Source organism: Pseudorasbora parva, chromosome 3, assembly GCF_024679245.1.
Source record: "Pseudorasbora parva isolate DD20220531a chromosome 3, ASM2467924v1, whole genome shotgun sequence".
NCBI classification, from domain to species: Eukaryota; Metazoa; Chordata; class Actinopteri; order Cypriniformes; family Gobionidae; genus Pseudorasbora; species Pseudorasbora parva.
Genome location: NC_090174.1, coordinates 5,625,886 through 5,649,297, shown reverse-complemented (window position 1 = coordinate 5,649,297; position 23,412 = coordinate 5,625,886). Strand labels below are relative to the sequence as shown.

Here is a 23,412-nt window from a genome sequence, read left to right as displayed (position 1 = left end):
TTTGTGCGTCTTTGGAAAATGTTATTTTAAGGTACGCAATATGATTTAAATGAGAAAAAAATTATTTGTGGTGTTTTTCCTGCTTAAAATAGGACACTTTAACAATAGCAATAAAAAAATTCATAATTTTTATTTTTATTTATTTTTTAAAAGTTTGTTGCCTCAAGGCAACATTGTACCACAACGGACAAATTTAAACTTTTTAAGTTTTCATGTAGAAAAAAATGAATAAATTTATTGAAAAAATCAATTTCTTTAACCAGAGACCTGAACAAACACATTTATCCAGTTTATAATGTATTACAAATTTCATATTTAATAAAAAGCAACATTTCAAATTCAGGTGTTGCTCTCAGGCAACATTGTACCATCGTGGAACATGTATTACCAAACCATTACATCAAGCCATCACATCAAGTTATTACATCAAGTTATTATATCATATCATAACCATCTTCATCCTCATTTCCATCTTTGATCTCACCCTCACTCTCTCCCTGCCGGATTGTCACTATAGCCTGATCTTCCTCATCACGACACCTAATCCTCATCCTCATCAGTGGTGTTTTATACCTTTGTTGAGTGCTATAGAAAATGTGCAGATCATAATAAATGCAGTTATAGTATGTGTATTACTATTTTTATACATGCATTACAATATTGCGCAAAAATGCAGATATATTTAGATAATTCTAACTCTTTTCCTTACAAATATGCTGTATTTGTATCCAACCTAGTGTGTCTGCTATGGCCTTACACGATTCCATTATGGTACAATGTTGCCTTGAGGCAACACACAGTTTTTTGTTATTTACTTTAAAACATTTGATGATATAGAATGTAAAGTTCTTGAAAATACTTCTTTACTAACCAGTGAAGGTGACTCATATTTTTGTGGGTGATTATCTGGACAGGAAATTAGTGAAAAATGCCATTTTCATTGGAGAAAATATGGAGTCATGTGACCTGTGCACATGACTGAAACAGGACACAAAATGGACCCCTGTGGGTCATGTGACCCATTTTTTTACACTTTCATTGGTTAGTATTTGAGTTCTTCTTCCCAGGGATAGGTTTGAACAATACATTGGAGTTTCATTTGATTAAGAATAATCTAAAATAGACTATGTTGCCTGGAGGCAACACCGTACCATAGAGGGTTAACACTATAACCATTTCAGTCATTTCCCGGTCCCAGAAAATCATAGAATCACTGGCAAACATAGCAGCACAACACGAAAGCATATTGTTTATAATCACATTCACAATAAAAGCATAATGTAGACAATAAAGGCTGCCTAAAGACTAAAATGGCAATAGTTTTCAGCCATACATGGTCCTATTGTATAACTACTTTTCCCACACTATCTAGATAGTCAGCTTGCTCACTATTCTGGAATGATGGTCAGCTAGATGCGATTTTCGAGGGAGGAGAGAGAAGATCTTTGCATCTCTTTAAGCTTTTGGGAGAAATCCTGTCTTGTAGGTCAGTGGGCCAATCGTATTCAGGGCTTTTGGAGGGAAAGCTTTACGATCCTTTGTCTGAAGCAGATCGTTCGCTGATGAAGGAACTACGAAAGATTCTTGTAATACTATATGTTGCACAGGTATCAACATATCATATACACAATCATTCAGATCTTTAAATTACAACTTCATAGACACCAAACATGCTACACACATGATTTTCGTAATCATAAGCCCTATTGACACAGGATTAGTATTATCTGGGGACCTCTGGTGATTTGTAATAATTGCAGAGAATGTCTGTGATCTTAATCATGCGAATCGGCCATGTCTGTAATTTGTAAAGTAAAAATTCCCCCGCAAATGACCTACCATATTTCGCCGAACACTGAGGTCCTGTGATAACAGTAGTCCCGTGCGAATCGGCATCTCTGTGATTTGGCCAGGATGAGGCGGATCGTATATAATGTTTGCAAGGTTTTTATTTCCTGTGTGCATTTCTATCTTTATCCTTCACGAAGAAAGGAGGCTGCATTCATAATGCGCACCGTTATGAATTCACGTGCAGCTGTACGGATTACTTTGACTTTAGAATAAATACCAATTTGGGAGCAAACTGATTAAATGGTGTGTTTAATATTAATATCAATACTATTCTTAAAGGGGGGGGTGAAATGCTGTTTCATGCATACTGAGCTTTTTACACTGTTAAAGACTTGGATTCCCATCCTAAACATAGACAAAGTTTCAAAAACTAATGTTGGACGTTTGATGGAGTATTTCTGTGTTAAAAATACTCCTTCCGGTTTCTCACAAGTTTCGGCGAGTTTTTTTCGAGTATGGGTCTATTTGACGTTAATAAGAGCGGAAGGTCCTTGTATGGGCCGTACGGGCTCTTCTCCCAGTAGGGTGCGCGCGCGCGTGACTAGAGCACGCTGTAAACAGTCTCTCAGCTGCAGATCCAGTCGTCCGTGAACGGCGCCGCGCTCCACTTTATTCCTATGGGTGACGTCGAGCTTCAGCACAGCATTCCGGGAAGCCAGCGCTGCATTTGAACCGATTTGAACGCAGAAATGATGGGAAGCTTGACAACATCGTTTCAGTTGCGTCTCAAAATGGATTTACACGCCACTGCTGTCACAGGACTTTACCAAATCATACCAAAGAAGTGTGTTTCTGACGGAGCGGCCCCAGCGACAAAGCTTCGACGGTGAGTTAACTTAAACTGCTTCAAATGTCTCTGCTATTGGCTACCGTCGCATGAGTAAACATCAGTAAACGACACGATCGCGTGCTTCGTCATTCAAATGCGCTAACGGTTACTCCATTGTTGTTCTCTGTATAACGTTACAGTATTCTGACGTGCAAAACCGTTTTGCTTGCTACTTCTAAGGTCTAGTCGCATACAATAGTCCATAAACCGAATCATGTCCTCATACTCTGCGAGTAAACACACAGAAATGTGGAGAGGCCATTAAATACAGTAACTTACATACCACAGAGACGGACGTCCTGCTGTTGCCGTTTCTCCTGTTCAATTTATTTCTCCCTCAGATTTGATTGTGGATCATTATCTGTATTAGCTGAGATAGATGGGTTTCTCCACGCTTGAGGACGTCACCGCTTTGCGCGCTTGTCATTCTTTAGCTCCGCCCACACGATACGCCTCCAGGCGCTCGGTTTTTTCCGGAAAGACTCGGTACAGCCTATATTTATTTTATAAATATGATAAAACTAAAGACTTTTCGGAGATATGAAGGATGCAATACTACTCTATAGGTACTCAAGATTGACATGAGATTGACTGAAACTGAGTGTTTCACCCCCCCTTTAATGAAAAACATAACAACAGAACAGTACAATGACAAGCTCGCTTAAATGGGCGCTTTTACATGTAGCTTTGAAACTGAATCTTCCGCCATATATTGTCAGCTTTAGCCTAGAAATCTAGACGCACTCTAGCGGCAGCAAATCTAATCTGCCACGAGTATCGTCTAGCAACTCTCGATATATTCTGAACAGTAAAAACCAAACTCTGGTTGGGCCAATCAAATCGTGTATAGAGTCGACGGGCGGGGCTTTACATAATGATAGCAGTTGCGCTTGCGTGCTTCTAGTAAACACAGAAACTGGCGAACGGCGGTCTTTCAAATCAGCTTTGACCGCGACTCTGGAAGACTTGGAGTTAAGCTTTTCTCTGAGAAAAGAACAAAGAACGGCACTGAAGTCATTCTTACAAAGGGAAGATGTGTTCTGAGTTTTGCCGACCGGATACAGCGAATGTTTAATCTGTCAGCAAGCTCTGCTTCACCTTCGTTGCTCTGGTTGGTTGTAGTGCTATCCTATCGCGTGCAGAGAGAGTTTGAAAGACAACCGTTTATCCGCCCCTCGGATTGAGCTGTCAATGGTGAGTTTCCAGACCATGATGTGGGTCTGGCTTGTCAGGTTATGTCAGGTTCTCACTCGTGATAAATGAACTCTGACTCCTGCCGCTGTGCTCAGTTCAGTTTTTAACTGTAGCGTCTGTTCTCTAACTGAATTAAATATTTTTTATTACTATAAAACAATCAAATCATATCAATATCGATACATATGACTGTTTATGATTTCATACAGCTATATCTATAACGAAAAAACTTTACAAGTCTTGACATCATATCCGGGAGATAAGTCAGTAAATTCAAATAAAATCACAGGCTTTGCTTATCTCGTGCGAATGTGACCAAACCCTATAAAGACAAATCATGAGATGGATGTATATATGTATTTCTCAAGTGGTCATATACAGCTCTGGAAAAAATTAAGAGACCAGTTTCTCTGGTATTTCTCTGGTAAAAAAAAAAAATGTTTTGTTTTATTCAATAAACCACTGACAACATTTTTCCCAAATTCCTAATAAAAATATTGTAATTTAGAACATTTATTTGACGAAAGCAACAAAATTTAGTGTTGTCAGACCTCCAATAATGGACATAAAATATGTTCATATTCATTTTTAAACAACAATACTAATGTTTTAACTTAGGAAGAGTTCAGAAATCAATATTTGGTGGAATAACCCTGGTTTTGAATCACAGCTTTCATGCATCTTGAAACACACACACACACACACACACACACACACACACACACACACACACACACACACACACACACACACACACACACACACACACACACACACACACACACACACACACACACACACAAATTGTTATACTGTATTGTAAGTACTGAGACAGAGCTTGTGGTGCCAAACATGAGATGCAAGAACATGTGCAATTTATGTGCGTTTGACCTGCAAGTCTCTCATCATTTCCTGTTCTCTCTATAGACAGTTATAATAATGGAATCTGCTTTCACTGACAGCCACCCAAACCAGAATGATAAAAGATCACTTTATTAAAACACAGATGCAAGCTATGAAAAGTTCATAGCAAACAATTTACATACACAACTTCAAGCCATACTTTCATGTTTAATGCACAAATACAGAACACTACGCTTTACACAAGCTTTTTAAATGGGAACGGTTGCATAATCTTACTTTGTTCTGCATGACTGATTTCTGTGGTGGAAGCATCTAGTAAAGGTCTTAGCAGCCCTTGGTTTCACACCGGCCTGCCATTTAACTGTTATAATCTCGACTGTGCTTTGCCTTTAGGGAGAGTCTGGCTGCAGGTCAGAACCGTGGTACTGAAACAATCTGGCTTTACCACACTCGTATTTAAAATGCCCTTTATAAAATCAACAGTTCTTGCTTTAAAATCAGAAAAACCGTGTTCAAAGCTGTTGAAAAGTTAAGCAATAAAGTACAAGAGCCCATACTACTTTGTGAATAACCAAAACTAGGACTGCAGATTTACAAACTGTAAATAAAGCAGTGCTAGCTTATCATTTTGAATATCAGTCATGCTGATCACTTTCTTCATTCCAGCCGGCTCATGTTACATATATATATATATAATATACACTATATTGCCAAAAGTATTGGGACACCCCTCCAAATCATTGAATTCAAGTGTTCCAATCACTTCTATGGCCGCAGGTATATAAAATCAAGCACTAGGCATGCAGACACTTTTACAAACGTGTAAAAGAATGGGTCGCTCTCAGGAGTGCAATAAGGAGTGCCACCTGCGCAATAAGTCCATTTGTGAAATTTCCTCACTGCTAAATATTCCATGCTCAACTGTTAGTTGGATTATAAAAAAGTGGAAGCAATTGGGAACAACAGCAACTCAACCACTAAGTGGTAAGCCACGTAAAATTGCTTAGCGGGGTCAGCGCATGCTGAAGGTCATAGTGCACAGAAATCACCCTAACCCTTACATCACCGAGTGCAATGCAAAGCGTTGGATGCAGTGGAGTAAAGCAGCCGCCACTGGACTCTAGAGCAGTGAGACGTGTTCTCTGGAGTGACCAATCACACTTCTCTGTCTGGCAATTCCATGGACGAATCTGGGTTTGGTGGTTGCCAGGAGAACAGGACTTGCCTGACTGCATTGTGCCGAGTGTAAAGTTTGGTGGAGGTGGATTATGGCGTGGGGTTGTTTTTCAAGAGTTGGGCTTGGCCCCTTAGTTCTAAAAAAGGGACTTATCCTTCAGCATACCAAGACATTTTGGACAGTTTCATGCTCCCAACTTTCTGGGAACTGTTTGGGGATGGCCCCTTCCTGTTTCAACATGACTGCGCACCAGTGCTCAATGCGTTGGCCCTTGGTGTGGATGGACTTGACTGGCCTGCACAGAGTCCTGACCTCAACCCGACAGATCACCTTTGGGATGAATTAGAGCAGAGACTGAGAGCTTCAGGCCTTCTGGTCCAACATCAGTGCCTGACCTCAAAAATGCGCTTCTAGAAGAATGGTCAGAAATGATCATGAACACACTCCTAAACCTTATATGTAACATAGCCTTATGGAGTACGTTTATAATGGATGGGAGTAACTTTTTTGAGCTTCAAACTCAGTGGACCCTGTCACTGATTTTGATTGTGTTCATCAGAAAGAAGAAAGTCACACCTAGGATGACTTAAAATCATGGGCTGATTTTCATTCTAAAGAGAACTACTCCTTTAAAGCTCAAACTATGATATAATTAAATCATTCTAATTAATTTCAAAATTACATTTTGCAGACTACAGTACGGGTGCTGTAAATTACTTTTTATAAAATATCCCTATTTTCTGACAGATCTCACTGTTGTGAAGTCACACATCACAGTCTCTGCGGCAGTTCATGGGCACTGAAATCTGCAAAAAAAAATGATGACCATGGGCTGCGGTCAGATTCTTTGTTTAACCGATCTGTCTTCCTGTCACTCACAGAGCAGCACCTATTTGAGAAGCAGGAAGCTGATAGTGCTGTAGTTAATGAGAATAATTCAAGATAAGTGCTGTATTCACTTGTTAGTTTGTCGTGCAACCTTGACAACACTGAGATGACGTGCTGCTGCTGCTCCACCGTGAATTACTCTCTGCTTTGTAGCCATTAATTAAAACATTGATTTCTATTTGTTGTTATACTACCAGGTCATAATTATCATCATCATCATCATCATCATCAATATACAACTTCCTGTTACTGCAGGCAGTATTTTCGTAAATCACAAGAGGAAAAAATGATCCTTTCTGTGTTTCTCCCTGTCTGTTGATGAAAACGTTTTCATGGTAACAAGGAACTCCTACACTCAATTTGGTTGCGTACAGGCGTTTGGCAGTTTAGCTCAGCCACACACGCCTCCTGCATCACACAGCACGCTGATGTCAGTGGACTACGTAATGGCTCATCTGCAGCATTTAACACAGGCATTACTGAAGCCTTCATGTCACAAGAGCTCCAAGGAATTTTACTAAGAAAAATAGACAGATGGGGCACCGTGAGACTAGAACATGGTTCCTATAGTCATTTATTATTTGGAAATAACAAGGAATTTTACATTTGTGATTTCAAGCTCTAGAAATATATATATATATATATATATATATATATATATATATATATATATATATATATATATATATATATATATATATATATATATATATATATATATATATATATATATTTAAACACAAAAACGTTCCTCCCGCCTGCCGACAGTGGAAAAGCAGTTGCTTGGATGGATGGATGGATGGATGGATGGATGGATGGATGGATGGATGGATGGATGATACATGTGGATGATGGATTGACGGATGGATGATATGGGTGGATGGTTGTGGATGATTTGATGGATGTATGTGGATGGATGATAGATGTGGATGGAAGATGAATGGATGAATAGATAGGTGAATGGTTGTGGATGAATGGATGATAAAAGGGTGTAGATAGATGAATAGATGGATGGTTGGACAGAGATTGATGGATGGTTGGAAGAATGGATGATTGAACGATCAATAGATGGATGGATAGATGAATGAATGGTTCGATGTGGATGGATGAATGGATTGATGGATGGATGATAGATGTTGATGGATGTATGTTCGATTGATCGATGTGGATGATGAATGAATGGATGGATGGATGTAGATGGATGGATCAATGTGGATGGATGGATGGATGGATAGATGGATGAAAGATAGAAGTAGATGGATGTATGTTCGATTGATCGATGTGGATGATGAATGAATGGATGGATGGATGTAGATGGATGGATCAATGTGGATGGATGGATGGATGGATGGATAGATGGATGAAAGATAGACGTAGATGGATGTATGTTTGATTGATCGATGTAGAGGGATGGATGGATAGATGTATAGGTGATGAATAGATGTGGATGGATGAATGGATGATAGATGTAGTTGGATAATTGATCGATGTGAATAGATGGATAGATGGATGGGTGATGGGTCAATGTGAATTAATAAATGGATGGATGGACTAATGGATGGATCAATGTGGATGGATAGATGGATGTGGATGATTGGAGGGATGTGAGGATGGATGGATGTGGATCAATGAATAGATGGATGGATATAAAACGATGGAAATGGCAGTGTTTTTGGCAAGCTGTAATCCAAATAGTACAGCGAATGTAGAACTGTAGTCAACACACAATCACATTATGACCACTCTAACAAACACACTCTATCCATTATGGCCAACCCGGAAAGTCCAGGCCTAAAGAAAATCCCATTTGTTCTGTTCACATGCTGTAATGTCGTTCAATCATCCTGTCAGTGTATATATAATTTCACCGCTAGGCTTTGATTCACCTTGTTAGATATCCGAAACAACTCGCCCATTACAGATATAAAGACACAAGCTCACACACTACAGTGGTACTCGCCCATTACAGATATAAAGACACAAGCTCACACACTACAGTGGTACTCGCCCATTACAGATATAAAGACACAAGCTCACACACTACAGTGGTACTCGCCCATTACAGATATAAAGACACAAGCTCACACACTACAGTGGTACTCACCCATTACATACAGATATAAAGACACAAGCTCACACACTACTGTGGTACTCGCCCATTACAGATATAAAGACACAAGCTCACACACTACAGTGGTACTCACCCATTACATACAGATATAAAGACACAAGCTCACACACTACAGTGGTACTCGCCCATTACAGATATAAAGACACAAGCTCACACACTACAGTGGTACTCGTCCATTACAGATATAAAGACACAAGCTCACACACTACAGTGGTACTCACCCATTACATACAGATATAAAGACACAAGCTCACACACTACAGTGGTACTCGCCCATTACAGATATAAAGACACAAGCTCACACACTACAGTGGTACTCGTCCATTACAGATATAAAGACACAAGCTCACACACTACAGTGGTACTCGCCCATTACAGATATAAAGACACAAGCTCACACACTACAGTGGTACTCACCCATTACAGATATAAAGGCACAAGCTCACACACTACAGTGGTACTCACCCATTACATACAGATATAAAGACACAAGCTCACACACTACAGTGGTACTCGCTCATTACATTCAGATATAAAGACACAAGCTCACACACTACTGTGGTACTCGCCCATTACAGATATAAAGACACAAGCTCACACACTACAATGGTACTCGCCCATTACATACAGATATAAAGACACAAGCTCACACACTACTGTGGTGCTCACACACTACTGTGGTACTCGCCCATTACAGATATAAAGACACAAGCTCACACACTACTGTGGTGCTCACACACTACTGTGGTACTCGCCCATTACAGATATAAAGACACAAGCTCACACACTACAGTGGTACTCGCCCATTACAGATATAAAGACACAAGCTCACACACTACTGTGGTACTCGCCCATTACAGATATAAAGACACAAGCTCACACACTACAGTGGTACTCGCTCATTACATTCAGATATAAAGACACAAGCTCACACACTACTGTGGTACTCGCCCATTACAGATATAAAGACACAAGCTCACACACTACAGTGGTACTCGCCCATTACATACAGATATAAAGACACAAGCTCACACACTACAGTGGTACTCGCCCATTACATACAGATATAAAGACACAAGCTCACACACTACAGTGGTACTCGCCCATTACAGATATAAAGGCACAAGCTCACACACTACAGTGGTACTCGACCATTACAGATATAAAGACACAAGCTCACACACTACAGTGGTACTCGCCCATTACATACAGATATAAAGACACAAGCTCACACACTACTGTGGTACTCGCCCATTACAGATATAAAGACACAAGCTCACACACTACAGTGGTACTCGCCCATTACAGATATAAAGACACAAGCTCACACACTACTGTGGTACTCGCCCATTACATACAGATATAAAGACACAAGCTCACACACTACAGTGGTACTCGCCCATTACAGATATAAAGGCACAAGCTCACACACTACAGTGGTACTCACCCATTACAGATATAAAGACACAAGCTCACACACTACAGTGGTACTCACCCATTACAGATATAAAGACACAAGCTCACACACTACAGTGGTACTCACCCATTACAGATATAAAGACACAAGCTCACACACTACAGTGGTACTCGCCCATTACAGATATAAAGACACAAGCTCACACACTACTGTGGTACTCACCCATTACAGATATAAAGACACAAGCTCACACACTACAATGGTACTCGTCCATTACATACAGATATAAAGACACAAGCTCACACACTACAGTGGTACTCGCCCATTACAGATATAAAGACACAAGCTCACACACTACAGTGTTACTCGTCCATTACATACAGATATAAAGACACAAGCTCACACACTACAGTGGTACTCACCCATTACAGATATAAAGACACAAGCTCACACACTACAGTGGTACTCACCCATTACAGATATAAAGACACAAGCTCACACACTACAGTGGTACTCGCCCATTACAGATATAAAGACACAAGCTCACACACTACTGTGGTACTCACCCATTACATACAGATATAAAGGCACAAGCTCACACACTACAGTGGTACTCGCCCATTACATACAGATATAAAGACACAAGCTCACACACTACAGTGGTACTCGCCCATTACAGATATAAAGACACAAGCTCACACACTACTGTGGTACTCACCCATTACATACAGATATAAAGACACAAGCTCACACACTACAGTGGTACTCACTCATTACAGATATAAAGACACAAGCTCACACACTACAGTGGTACTCACCCATTACAGATATAAAGACACAAGCTCACACACTACAGTGGTACTCGCCCATTACAGATATAAACACACAAGCTCACACACTACTGTGGTACTCACCCATTACATACAGATATAAAGACACAAGCTCACACACTACAGTGGTACTCGCCCATTACAGATATAAAGACACAAGCTCACACACTACTGTGGTACTCACCCATTACATACAGATATAAAGGCACAAGCTCACACACTACTGTGGTACTCACCCATTACATACAGATATAAAGACACAAGCTCACACACTACAGTGGTACTCACCCATTACAGATATAAAGACACAAGCTCACACACTACAGTGGTACTCGCCCATTACAGATATAAAGACACAAGCTCACACACTACTGTGGTACTCACCCATTACATACAGATATAAAGACACAATCTCACACACTACTGTGGTACTCGCCCATTACATACAGATATAAAGACACAAGCTCACACACTACAGTGGTACTCGCCCATTACAGATATAAAGGCACAAGCTCACACACTACAGTGGTACTCACCCATTACAGATATAAAGACACAAGCTCACACACTACAGTGGTACTCACCCATTACAGATATAAAGACACAAGCTCACACACTACAGTGGTACTCGCCCATTACAGATATAAAGACACAAGCTCACACACTACAGTGGTACTCGCCCATTACAGATATAAAGACACAAGCTCACACACTACAGTGGTACTCGCCCATTACAGATATAAAGGCACAAGCTCACACACTACAGTGGTACTCACCCATTACAGATATAAAGACACAAGCTCACACACTACAGTGGTACTCACCCATTACAGATATAAAGACACAAGCTCACACACTACTGTGGTACTCGCCCATTACAGATATAAAGACACAAGCTCACACACTACAGTGGTACTCACCCATTACAGATATAAAGACACAAGCTCACACACTACAGTGGTACTCGCCCATTACATACAGATATAAAGACACAAGCTCACACACTACAGTGGTACTCGCCCATTACATACAGATATAAAGACACAAGCTCACACACTACAGTGGTACTCGCCCATTACAGATATAAAGGCACAAGCTCACACACTACAGTGGTACTCGACCATTACAGATATAAAGACACAAGCTCACACACTACAGTGGTACTCGCCCATTACATACAGATATAAAGACACAAGCTCACACACTACTGTGGTACTCGCCCATTACAGATATAAAGACACAAGCTCACACACTACAGTGGTACTCGCCCATTACAGATATAAAGACACAAGCTCACACACTACTGTGGTACTCGCCCATTACATACAGATATAAAGACACAAGCTCACACACTACAGTGGTACTCGCCCATTACAGATATAAAGGCACAAGCTCACACACTACAGTGGTACTCACCCATTACAGATATAAAGACACAAGCTCACACACTACAGTGGTACTCACCCATTACAGATATAAAGACACAAGCTCACACACTACAGTGGTACTCACCCATTACAGATATAAAGACACAAGCTCACACACTACAGTGGTACTCGCCCATTACAGATATAAAGACACAAGCTCACACACTACTGTGGTACTCACCCATTACAGATATAAAGACACAAGCTCACACACTACAATGGTACTCGTCCATTACATACAGATATAAAGACACAAGCTCAAACACTACAGTGGTACTCGCCCATTACAGATATAAAGACACAAGCTCACACACTACAGTGTTACTCGTCCATTACATACAGATATAAAGACACAAGCTCACACACTACAGTGGTACTCACCCATTACAGATATAAAGACACAAGCTCACACACTACAGTGGTACTCACCCATTACAGATATAAAGACACAAGCTCACACACTACAGTGGTACTCGCCCATTACAGATATAAAGACACAAGCTCACACACTACTGTGGTACTCACCCATTACATACAGATATAAAGGCACAAGCTCACACACTACAGTGGTACTCGCCCATTACATACAGATATAAAGACACAAGCTCACACACTACAGTGGTACTCGCCCATTACAGATATAAAGACACAAGCTCACACACTACTGTGGTACTCACCCATTACATACAGATATAAAGACACAAGCTCACACACTACAGTGGTACTCACTCATTACAGATATAAAGACACAAGCTCACACACTACAGTGGTACTCACCCATTACAGATATAAAGACACAAGCTCACACACTACAGTGGTACTCGCCCATTACAGATATAAACACACAAGCTCACACACTACTGTGGTACTCACCCATTACATACAGATATAAAGACACAAGCTCACACACTACAGTGGTACTCGCCCATTACAGATATAAAGACACAAGCTCACACACTACTGTGGTACTCACCCATTACATACAGATATAAAGGCACAAGCTCACACACTACTGTGGTACTCACCCATTACATACAGATATAAAGACACAAGCTCACACACTACAGTGGTACTCACCCATTACAGATATAAAGACACAAGCTCACACACTACAGTGGTACTCGCCCATTACAGATATAAAGACACAAGCTCACACACTACTGTGGTACTCACCCATTACATACAGATATAAAGACACAATCTCACACACTACTGTGGTACTCGCCCATTACATACAGATATAAAGACACAAGCTCACACACTACAGTGGTACTCGCCCATTACAGATATAAAGGCACAAGCTCACACACTACAGTGGTACTCACCCATTACAGATATAAAGACACAAGCTCACACACTACAGTGGTACTCACCCATTACAGATATAAAGACACAAGCTCACACACTACAGTGGTACTCGCCCATTACAGATATAAAGACACAAGCTCACACACTACAGTGGTACTCGCCCATTACAGATATAAAGACACAAGCTCACACACTACAGTGGTACTCGCCCATTACAGATATAAAGGCACAAGCTCACACACTACAGTGGTACTCACCCATTACAGATATAAAGACACAAGCTCACACACTACAGTGGTACTCACCCATTACAGATATAAAGACACAAGCTCACACACTACTGTGGTACTCGCCCATTACAGATATAAAGACACAAGCTCACACACTACAGTGGTACTCGCCCATTACATACAGATATAAAGACACAAGCTCACACACTACAGTGGTACTCGTCCATTACATACAGATATAAAGACACAAGCTCACACACTACAGTGGTACTCGCCCATTACATACAGATATAAAGACACAAGCTCACACACTACAGTGGTACTCGCCCATTACAGATATAAAGACACAAGCTCACACACTACAGTGGTACTCGCCCATTACAGATATAAAGACACAAGCTCACACACTACAGTGGTGCTCGTCCATTACAGATATAAAGACACAAGCTCACACACTACAGTGGTACTCACCCATTACATACAGATATAAAGACACAAGCTCACACACTACAGTGGTACTCACCCATTACAGATATAAAGACACAAGCTCACACACTACAGTGGTACTCGTCTATTACAGATATAAAGGCACAAGCTCACACACTACTGTGGTACTCGCCCATTACAGATATAAAGGCACAAGCTCACACACTACAGTGGTACTCGCCCATTACATACAGATATAAAGACACAAGCTCACACACTACAGTGGTACTCACCCATTACAGATATAAAGACACAAGCTCACACACTACTGTGGTACTCGCTCATTACAGATATAAAGGCACAAGCTCACACACTACAGTGGTACTCGCTCATTACATACAGATATAAAGGCACAAGCTCACACACTACAGTGGTACTCGCTCATTACAGATATAAAGACACAAGCTCACACACTACAGTGGTACTCGACCATTACAGATATAAAGGCACAAGCTCACACACTACAGTGGTACTCGACCATTACAGATATAAAGGCACAAGCTCACACACTACAGTGGTACTCAACCATTACAGATATAAAGGCACAAGCTCACACACTAGTGTGGTACTCGCCCATTACAGATATAAAGACACAAGCTCACACACTACAGTGGTACTCGACCATTACAGATATAAAGGCACAAGCTCACACACTAGTGTGGTACTCGAGATATTGGGCTTTCCTGTAGCTCAAACCGTAGAGCATGGCGCTAGCAACGCCAAGGTCACGGGTTCGATTCCCAGGGAAAGCAAGAACTGACAAAAATGTAAAATGTGTATCTTAAAGTGCAATGTAAGTCGCTTTGGATAAAAGCGTCTGCCAAATGCATAAATGTAAATGTACTCGCCCATTACATGCAGTATAAAGAAACAAGCTCACACACTCGAGTGACGGGAAACAATGCAGAACCCAAAGAAAGAAAGTGTAATGATCTAGTTCCACAGGGTCAGTATAGTGAGATAGAAATGAGAAAGTGTGCAGGGTTGAAAGAAACGTGACGAGAGAGCTTGATGTTGATTCCTCACATTACCCAGGAGTCATTACATAACAGAGAGAGCGAGGAATGGTGGTGGGTGGCACATCATCGTCAGGGTACTATACTACAGAATATACATCATTTATATTAGCCACTGTCAAAAATAATGTGTTTATGTGTGAGTTTGGGTTTGTGTGTTTGTGGTGTGTAGTTCTGCTGTCAGAAAGCATGATGTCAGCCTGTTGGCCGTGGCGAGGTGAGACGCAGGTCAGAAACTGACAGCTAAATCATACTCACTGTAACTAATGATGCACCGACATTTCAGCGACTGAATGCAGTTTTTGGTTTGGGTTGAAATAGTTTTGCAGGGCTGAAATCATTGACCAAAACAGTGACCTTTAATTAGGGGTGTGAATCTTCACTGCTCTCATGATTCAACTCGATTACGATTATGTCAACGATTTAATTCGATATCACAATGCGTTTTCAATATTACTACACATTACTGCTACATTTTTGTCAATGAACACAACAAATCAGATATATGAATTCCCTTTTTATTTAATCTGGTCCAAGAAAGTAAACTTCCTGAATGTAGCAAACATCAAGCTTAAGTGTGAACAACTCAAACACTCAAAAATGTCATCATTAATAGTTGGTTTATCTTATCTTATGTACTGCCCTTCTTTGTAGTGTATTTATTATTATGCATCCATTTTGTTAAAAAAAAAAAAAAAATGGGGGGGGGGGGGGTTTGTATTATGATGCTGTGTCTACCTGCAAAGGGACTACAGATGAAAATTAGCTCTCTAGCTAACTCTGGCGCATTTACATTTTGAGTGTAAAACAAAAAATGTTCATTAATGTGCATTGTCCCTTTTAAATAAACAATAAAAAATAAAAAATAAAAATAAAAAAAACAGCAGACGACAGGAAGATCATTCCGTGTCAAATCAAACTAATTTTGGAAACTTCCTCAACTCAAATTTTTTATTTTGTTCATATTTTTTTCTGTAGAAAGACAAACAAATAGTAATGAAGGCCAAAATATAAAATGTCAAAGATGTTTATTTACTTGGTAATCCACTGTTTACTAGAGGAGGAGATTTGGAGCCAAATTACAGTGGGGTAAAGATGACTTTAGAAAGATGGCAGCATCTTTATTGTACAGGGAGTGCAGAATTATTAGGCAAATGAGTATTTTGACCACATCATTCTCGTTATGCATGTTGTCTTACTCCAAGCTGTATAGGCTGGAAAGCCTACTACCAATTAAGCATATTAGGTGATGTGCATCTCTGTAATGAGAAGGGGTGTGGTCTAATGACATCAACACCCTATATCAGGTGTGCATAATTATTAGGCAACTTCCTTTCCTTTGGCAAAATGGGTCAAAAGAAGGACTAGACAGGCTCAGAAAAGTCAAAAATAGTGAGATATATTGCAGAGGGATGCAGCAGTCTTAAAATAGCTAAGCTTCTGAAGCGTGATCATCGAACAATCAAGCGTTTCATTCAAAATAGTCAACAGGGTCGCAAGAAGCGTGTGGAAAAACCAAGGCGCAAAATAACTGCCCGTGAACTGAGAAAAGTCAAGCGTGCAGCTGCCAAGATGCCACTTGCCACCAGTTTGGCCATATTTCAGAGCTGCAACATCACTGGAGTGCCCAAAAGCACAAGGTGTGCAATACTCAGAGACATGGCCAAGGTAAGAAAGGCAGAAAGTCGACCACCACTGAACAAGACACACAAGCTGAAACGTCAAGACTGGGCCAAGAAATATCTCAAGACTGATTTTTCTAAGGTTTTATGGACTAATGAAATGAGAGTGAGTCTTGATGGGCCAGATGGATGGGCCAGTGGCTGGATTGGTAAAGGGCAGAGAGCTCCAGTCCGACTCAGACGCCAGCAAGGTGGAGGTGGAGTACTGGTTTGGGCTGGTATCATCAAAGATGAGCTTGTGGGGCCTTTTCGGGTTGAGGATGGAGTCAAGCTCAACTCCCAGTCCTACTGCCAGTTTCTGGAAGACACCTTCTTCAAGCAGTGGTACAGGAAGAAGTCTGCATCCTTCAAGAAAAACATGATTTTCATGTAGGACAATGCTCCATCACACGCGTCCAAGTACTCCACAGCGTGGCTGGCAAGAAAGGGTATAAAAGAAGAAAATCTAATGATATGGCCTCCTTGTTCACCTGATCTGAACCCCCATTGAGAACCTGTGGTCCATGATCAAATGTGCGATTTACAAGGAGGGAAAACAGTACACCTCTCTGAACAGTGTCTGGGAGGCTGTGGTTGCTGCTGCACGCAATGTTGATGGTGAACAGATCCAAACACTGACAGAATCCATGGATGGCAGGCTTTTGAGTGTCCTTGCAAAGAAAGGTGGCTATATTGGTCACTGATTTGTTGTTGTTTGGTTTTTGAATGTCAGAAATGTATATTTGTGAATGTTGAGATGTTATATTGGTTTCACTGGTAAAAATAAATAATTGAAATGGGTATAAATTTGTTTTTTGTTAAGTTGCCTAATAATTATGCACAGTAATAGTCACCTGCACACACAGATATCCCCCTAAAATAGCTAAAACTAAAAACTAAAACTTCCAAAAATATTCAGCTTTGATATTAATGAGTTTTTTGTGTTCATTGAGAACATGGTTGTTGTTCAATAATAAAATTAATCCTCAAAAATACAACTTGCCTAATAATTCTGCACTCCCTGTATATTTACACGGAGATTGGTAGATCTATTAGTAAAATCTGTTTACTTTTTCAATCGTTGTTGCATTATATGCCAACGGTGACATTCAAAAATGGGAAAAAACACATTGTGTTTTTTTGTCTCAGGTTTGCATGCCTGTAAGAAGTATTAAATATATCTTAATATCCTTTTAGATTCTGAATCATAAAAAATATATATATGTAAGCTCTTTGATGGTTTAATCCCAGACATACAGGCATCTTAATGCGGCTCCATGAGTAAACTGGTAAATTTCAGCGTTGGAAAACCAAATGTGGGTAATTTCGCACACAGCTGATACTTTTTATACTTAAAAAGGAATGTATGAAGAACAAATAAAGTTGAAACTAGAAATGTATCTCATTTTTTTCTATCCCCTCGATTGCATAGAACAATGTCTGTAACTCAAAATGTATTAAATAGATCTCAATATGATTTTAGATTCTGTTCTGTTTAGACTTAAGAAAAGTTCTTAAACTTTTCTTTTAACATTTTTATTTTTAATGCCTTGTACATGTTGAGTCTCATAGGTATGGGGGTCTCAACTCAGCTCCTAACATTAAAGGTGCCCTAGAGAGATTTGAAACAATATGTTAAATTGTTCTCTGATATCTACATAGAGGGTATGTGGCTTATTTGAGGTCAAAAATGGTCCAGATACAGTTTTACAGGTCCATTTACAACCCTATAAATCGTCCCTATGATGTAATGCTCTGTTTTTGCCTTATTTGGAAGGGTTATGAATATTAATGTTGAGCTCTGCTCTGATTGGCTTATTTCAGCAGCTCACAGCAGTTCAGCTGTTCAGCTCGTGAGTCCTGACCTTCCTGACAAAACACAGACCGACTAAATGACACACTTTTAGCAAAACATCTCAAATGGAGACTGAGATATTGCAGCTTACTTGTTTATTTGGTATTTTCAGATCATCCTCGAACGAGAAAAAGCTCGTGTTCGTGCGGTTGCCAGATTTCAGTAATTAAATCCCCCAAACAGAGCTTTTCTGTGTAAAAAACCTGTATGACATCGTGTTATACCTAAACATGTCCAATCTGGCAACCATATGCACGCAAGCTCTCTCGCGCACGGACGATCTGAAAACAACAATAAACAAGTAAGCTGCATTTATCAATCTCCATTTGAGATGTTCTGCTTAAAGTGTCATTCAGTCTACATTTTAGACTTGTCTTTTTTCGTCAGCGATATTGCATGTTTATATAACGTTAGTCACAATGTAGGCTAAGGTAACGCAGTGACTGTGATGGAGCCTAATCTGAAATACAAATAGGTAAAAACATCATAGGAAACACCATACTTCAGTTCTCAAAAATATAAATATATATATCTTATATTTTTACAAAATTAATAGCCTTGTCAAATGACTATTATTGTTTTAACTTATATGGTGGAAAAGGTGACGTTTGCTAGAAGGATCGAGTGTACGATCTAAGCAAAGTATCTACGGTTGTATTTTGTAATCCAAATAATATTACCCTTTGTCATTAGACACACTATTTAGTTTTGTTTGGTACTTGGTGTTTCCTATTGTTACTGTACTAGCATCTTGCGTCATCTAGACAATGCGGTCTCTCTAAGAAACGTTCAATTTAATCCGAAATTGTTTAAACAGTCAATAAGTGGATAAATCGCTACTTACTGCTTGCAGGAATATAGTTTCCCCTTTCTTCAGTTTAAAACGCTGAGCGAAGCTTGCTTGAAATGGGCCGAACAAACGAACGATCTTGAATTAAATTGTTGTGGTATCGGATTATAAACATTAACCATGACTGTTGACATTCTTTATCTGTGGGAAGGGTAGAAGAGTCTCCTGAACAGCCTGGAACATGAAGTGTGTCCATGCGAGCAGCTTGTTTTGATGATTCGCTCCATTTCCACCTGACAATACACATGTTTGGACAGATGCAAATGTTGGGGGCGTGCATATAAATGATCCCCAGCGCTTACATCACGGTTGGGTTTATGTTGAGAAGCCCCCTTGTGTTTGGATTCATGAGATTTACATATGAAGTAGGAGGCAATGGTGTTTGAGACTCACAGTATGTGATGTCCATGTACTGAAATTATTATTTCACCATGGCAAGGTTAATTAAATTGTTCATTCTAGGGCACCTTTAACATTACATTTACAACCCATTCAATGTCCAAAAACTCCATAGTTAGCTAGAAAAATAAATTTTTGGTTATTACAGTTTTTATAGCAAGAGAACAGATTAACAGACACTGATTAAATATTTACTTCAATACTGGCTAAACCTTTTAGATTTTATGCAGGTTCATCTGACACTGAAAATATCTGAATATACACATACAAATGCAGGCCACACACACATACTCTAATATTGCTGACCATCAGCTTTTATTCAGCAGGCGTTGGCGAGACCCTCGGAGGGATTTGAAGCTTGAAGCGAGTGCCGGAGATATTAGCTAAATGAGCAGAGACCAGGGGAAAGTGAGGAGCCACAAATGAAGGGCCGGGGATATGAGGGTGAACAAGAACAAAACTTATTTTAAAAAAAAAACTAGATTATGAGAGTGAAAATCAGAAGGAAAGCACGGGGAAGTGCATGAGTCCAACTAGTGAGAGTAAAGATACTGCATCAACTACTGAATTTTCAATCCAAATTTTCTGATGGTATAAGTTTATTATATATATATATATATATATATATATATATATATATATATATATATATATATATATATATATATTAGGGCTGTCAATCTTCCTCCATTATCCCATTCGAATTTCATTCATTCGTTTTTTTAAATATTCAAATTATATTCGAATATTAAATGCTCAAATTTGACTATGTATCAAAGATGCAAATATTTACTATGTATCTATCTAGGTAGTCTATTTAAGTTTAAACATATTTGACAACTTTCAGCATTGACAATGTGTCTGACAGTGCGACTCCTGTGACCTGTCAGGCACAGCGTCAATGCTGAAAGTTGACGCGTCATGGAAGATTGCAGAAAGTGCACAGCTCAACTCGACCGCAGCAGAGAAAGTGACTTTCTGGTCTACATAAACCAAAAATGTAGCTGCAACATGTCCACATAAAAAACATGAGCAGCGGTTACAACAAACGTTAGACACTTTATTTTCATTTTTCAAATATGTTCTTCGTCTTTATTGACAATAAACACCTTTCCGATTGGATATGTGATTAGAAAAGGAAGTATATTGAGTTCGGCAAAAGCCGGATTCGAACCGCAGCTCGAACAGCATCAAAGCTTTACCCCTACACACTATCACGACAGACAGAAATCAAAGGTGTGTTCCCGGTGTTACAGAACGAACCTGCCTTTGCAATTGAAAAGTCTTAACGTTACTTGCGGCCTGATGGATGGCTTCTCACCCACGTCAATGAAATTTTTAAAAAGTCCTTTTTATAGAATTTTTGCATCGCTGCTGTTTCTATTTCACACAACTGCAAATTACAGGCTAAGTCAAGTGAATAGGTTAACACTTCATGAAGTCACAGGCGCGAGCCGCGTCACATACATGAGACAGCCTTTTGCCTAACACAGCTGTCAATCAAACATTATGCAAAAAACATAAAAAACACATTTTATTTATTTCAGTGTTTGCGATGTTATAATAATTTTGTAATTATGTTAAAATAATTTAAACAACTGTTATTTAACAAATATTATTATTTTTGTGTAATAAACTGAGGGGGCCGTGACCGCTGGCTACACCTCCGACTATGAGGTGCGAAACAAGCTGCAGATATTGTTTAATAAAATGTCATAAATTACTTAAATTCTTCTACCACTCATCGTCTGTGAAGTGGAGCAGAACAAAATCCCATTAGTCACACTCTCATCCACAGACACTTTATTTTAGGTGCAGGAAGGGGTGTTTTACTGGTTAATAAATATAAGCAGCACAGCACATGCTCGTCATGTCCTAATCAGGACCCAAAATAGATATTAAGTCTGCTTAAAACAAAGAAAAGAAGCAATGTAGGAGAATAGTATGTGCAAACAGCGGGAATCTATGTATATCTGTGCAGTGTGCGCACATCGTACCCGAACACTTTATTTATAGTTCATGTAAACACTACCATCGGATTCATCAATGATGGATCAATTAATTCCGATTGAAACAACAGGTGGGCATGTAAACATATCTAGTGAAATGATACACCAATGCAGAACAACCTAACCTTGGGTAAGCCAAAACTCGACATAAACTGTAAACTTGTCCCTCAAATCCTCGGGCTAGGTGCACATATCTCATTCAAATGCACACATCACCCCAAACACGTCGCAATCAGTGATGAAACAGGCGAGAGCCAATGAGCATTTGATATCCCTGATGGAAAACCTTCATCGTAGTGCTTGTTGAATTTTAATGCTCGCCACTCAGGATGGAAATGAAGATAAACACTTGAATGTGGTTCTGGTACAAAGCAATCATACAAATTCTGAAAAAAACAGCACAACAATAAAACAATACATTTTATGATCTGTTTGAGATGAATTTTCTTTTTTGAGGCATACTATGCTGTCACAAAGGCAAATCCTATAGTTTCAAAGTACTTTCTCAAACACTGTCGCTAACAAACACTACACGTCATTGGAACTGGTCATTATAAAACAATCAATAACGTCTTCCCTTGCATTCAACGATTTCTTTTTTCCGCTGATAATCTCACTTGCTATTCACTGGCTCAGTCTTTCTGAACAGCGCACATCTTCTCTCAATGCACATGTTCTCTCATCTATTTTCTATGTATCAACACTTCCTCCCACTCTCTGTCTCGCTCCCCCTAATCTACGCCATCAATCATCTCTCTCTTCAGCACATTGTACTTTTCCCAGTGAGGGGGAGCCGGTCACCATGGAGCCTGCTTTCCCTCAAACCAAAATGGCCAACATCAAGCTAGCGACACATTTATGCTGGCATGTTTGCATACATTTACTCACATTTTATGCTCTATGTACTTCACTGGTAGTAGGAACTTTTACTTTTCTCATAAGATCATAACAAAATCATAAAATTGTGACTTCCCTTGAAAAAAAGAAGTG

General features: G+C 39.7%; 1 protein-coding gene across 4 annotated transcripts in view; it reads right to left on the bottom strand.

Moving 5' to 3' along the window:
* Positions 1–23,412, bottom strand: part of LOC137070479 (disks large homolog 4) — a 255,651-nt gene that overhangs the window by 62,845 nt on the left and 169,394 nt on the right. The gene's annotated exons all lie outside the window — the stretch shown is intronic.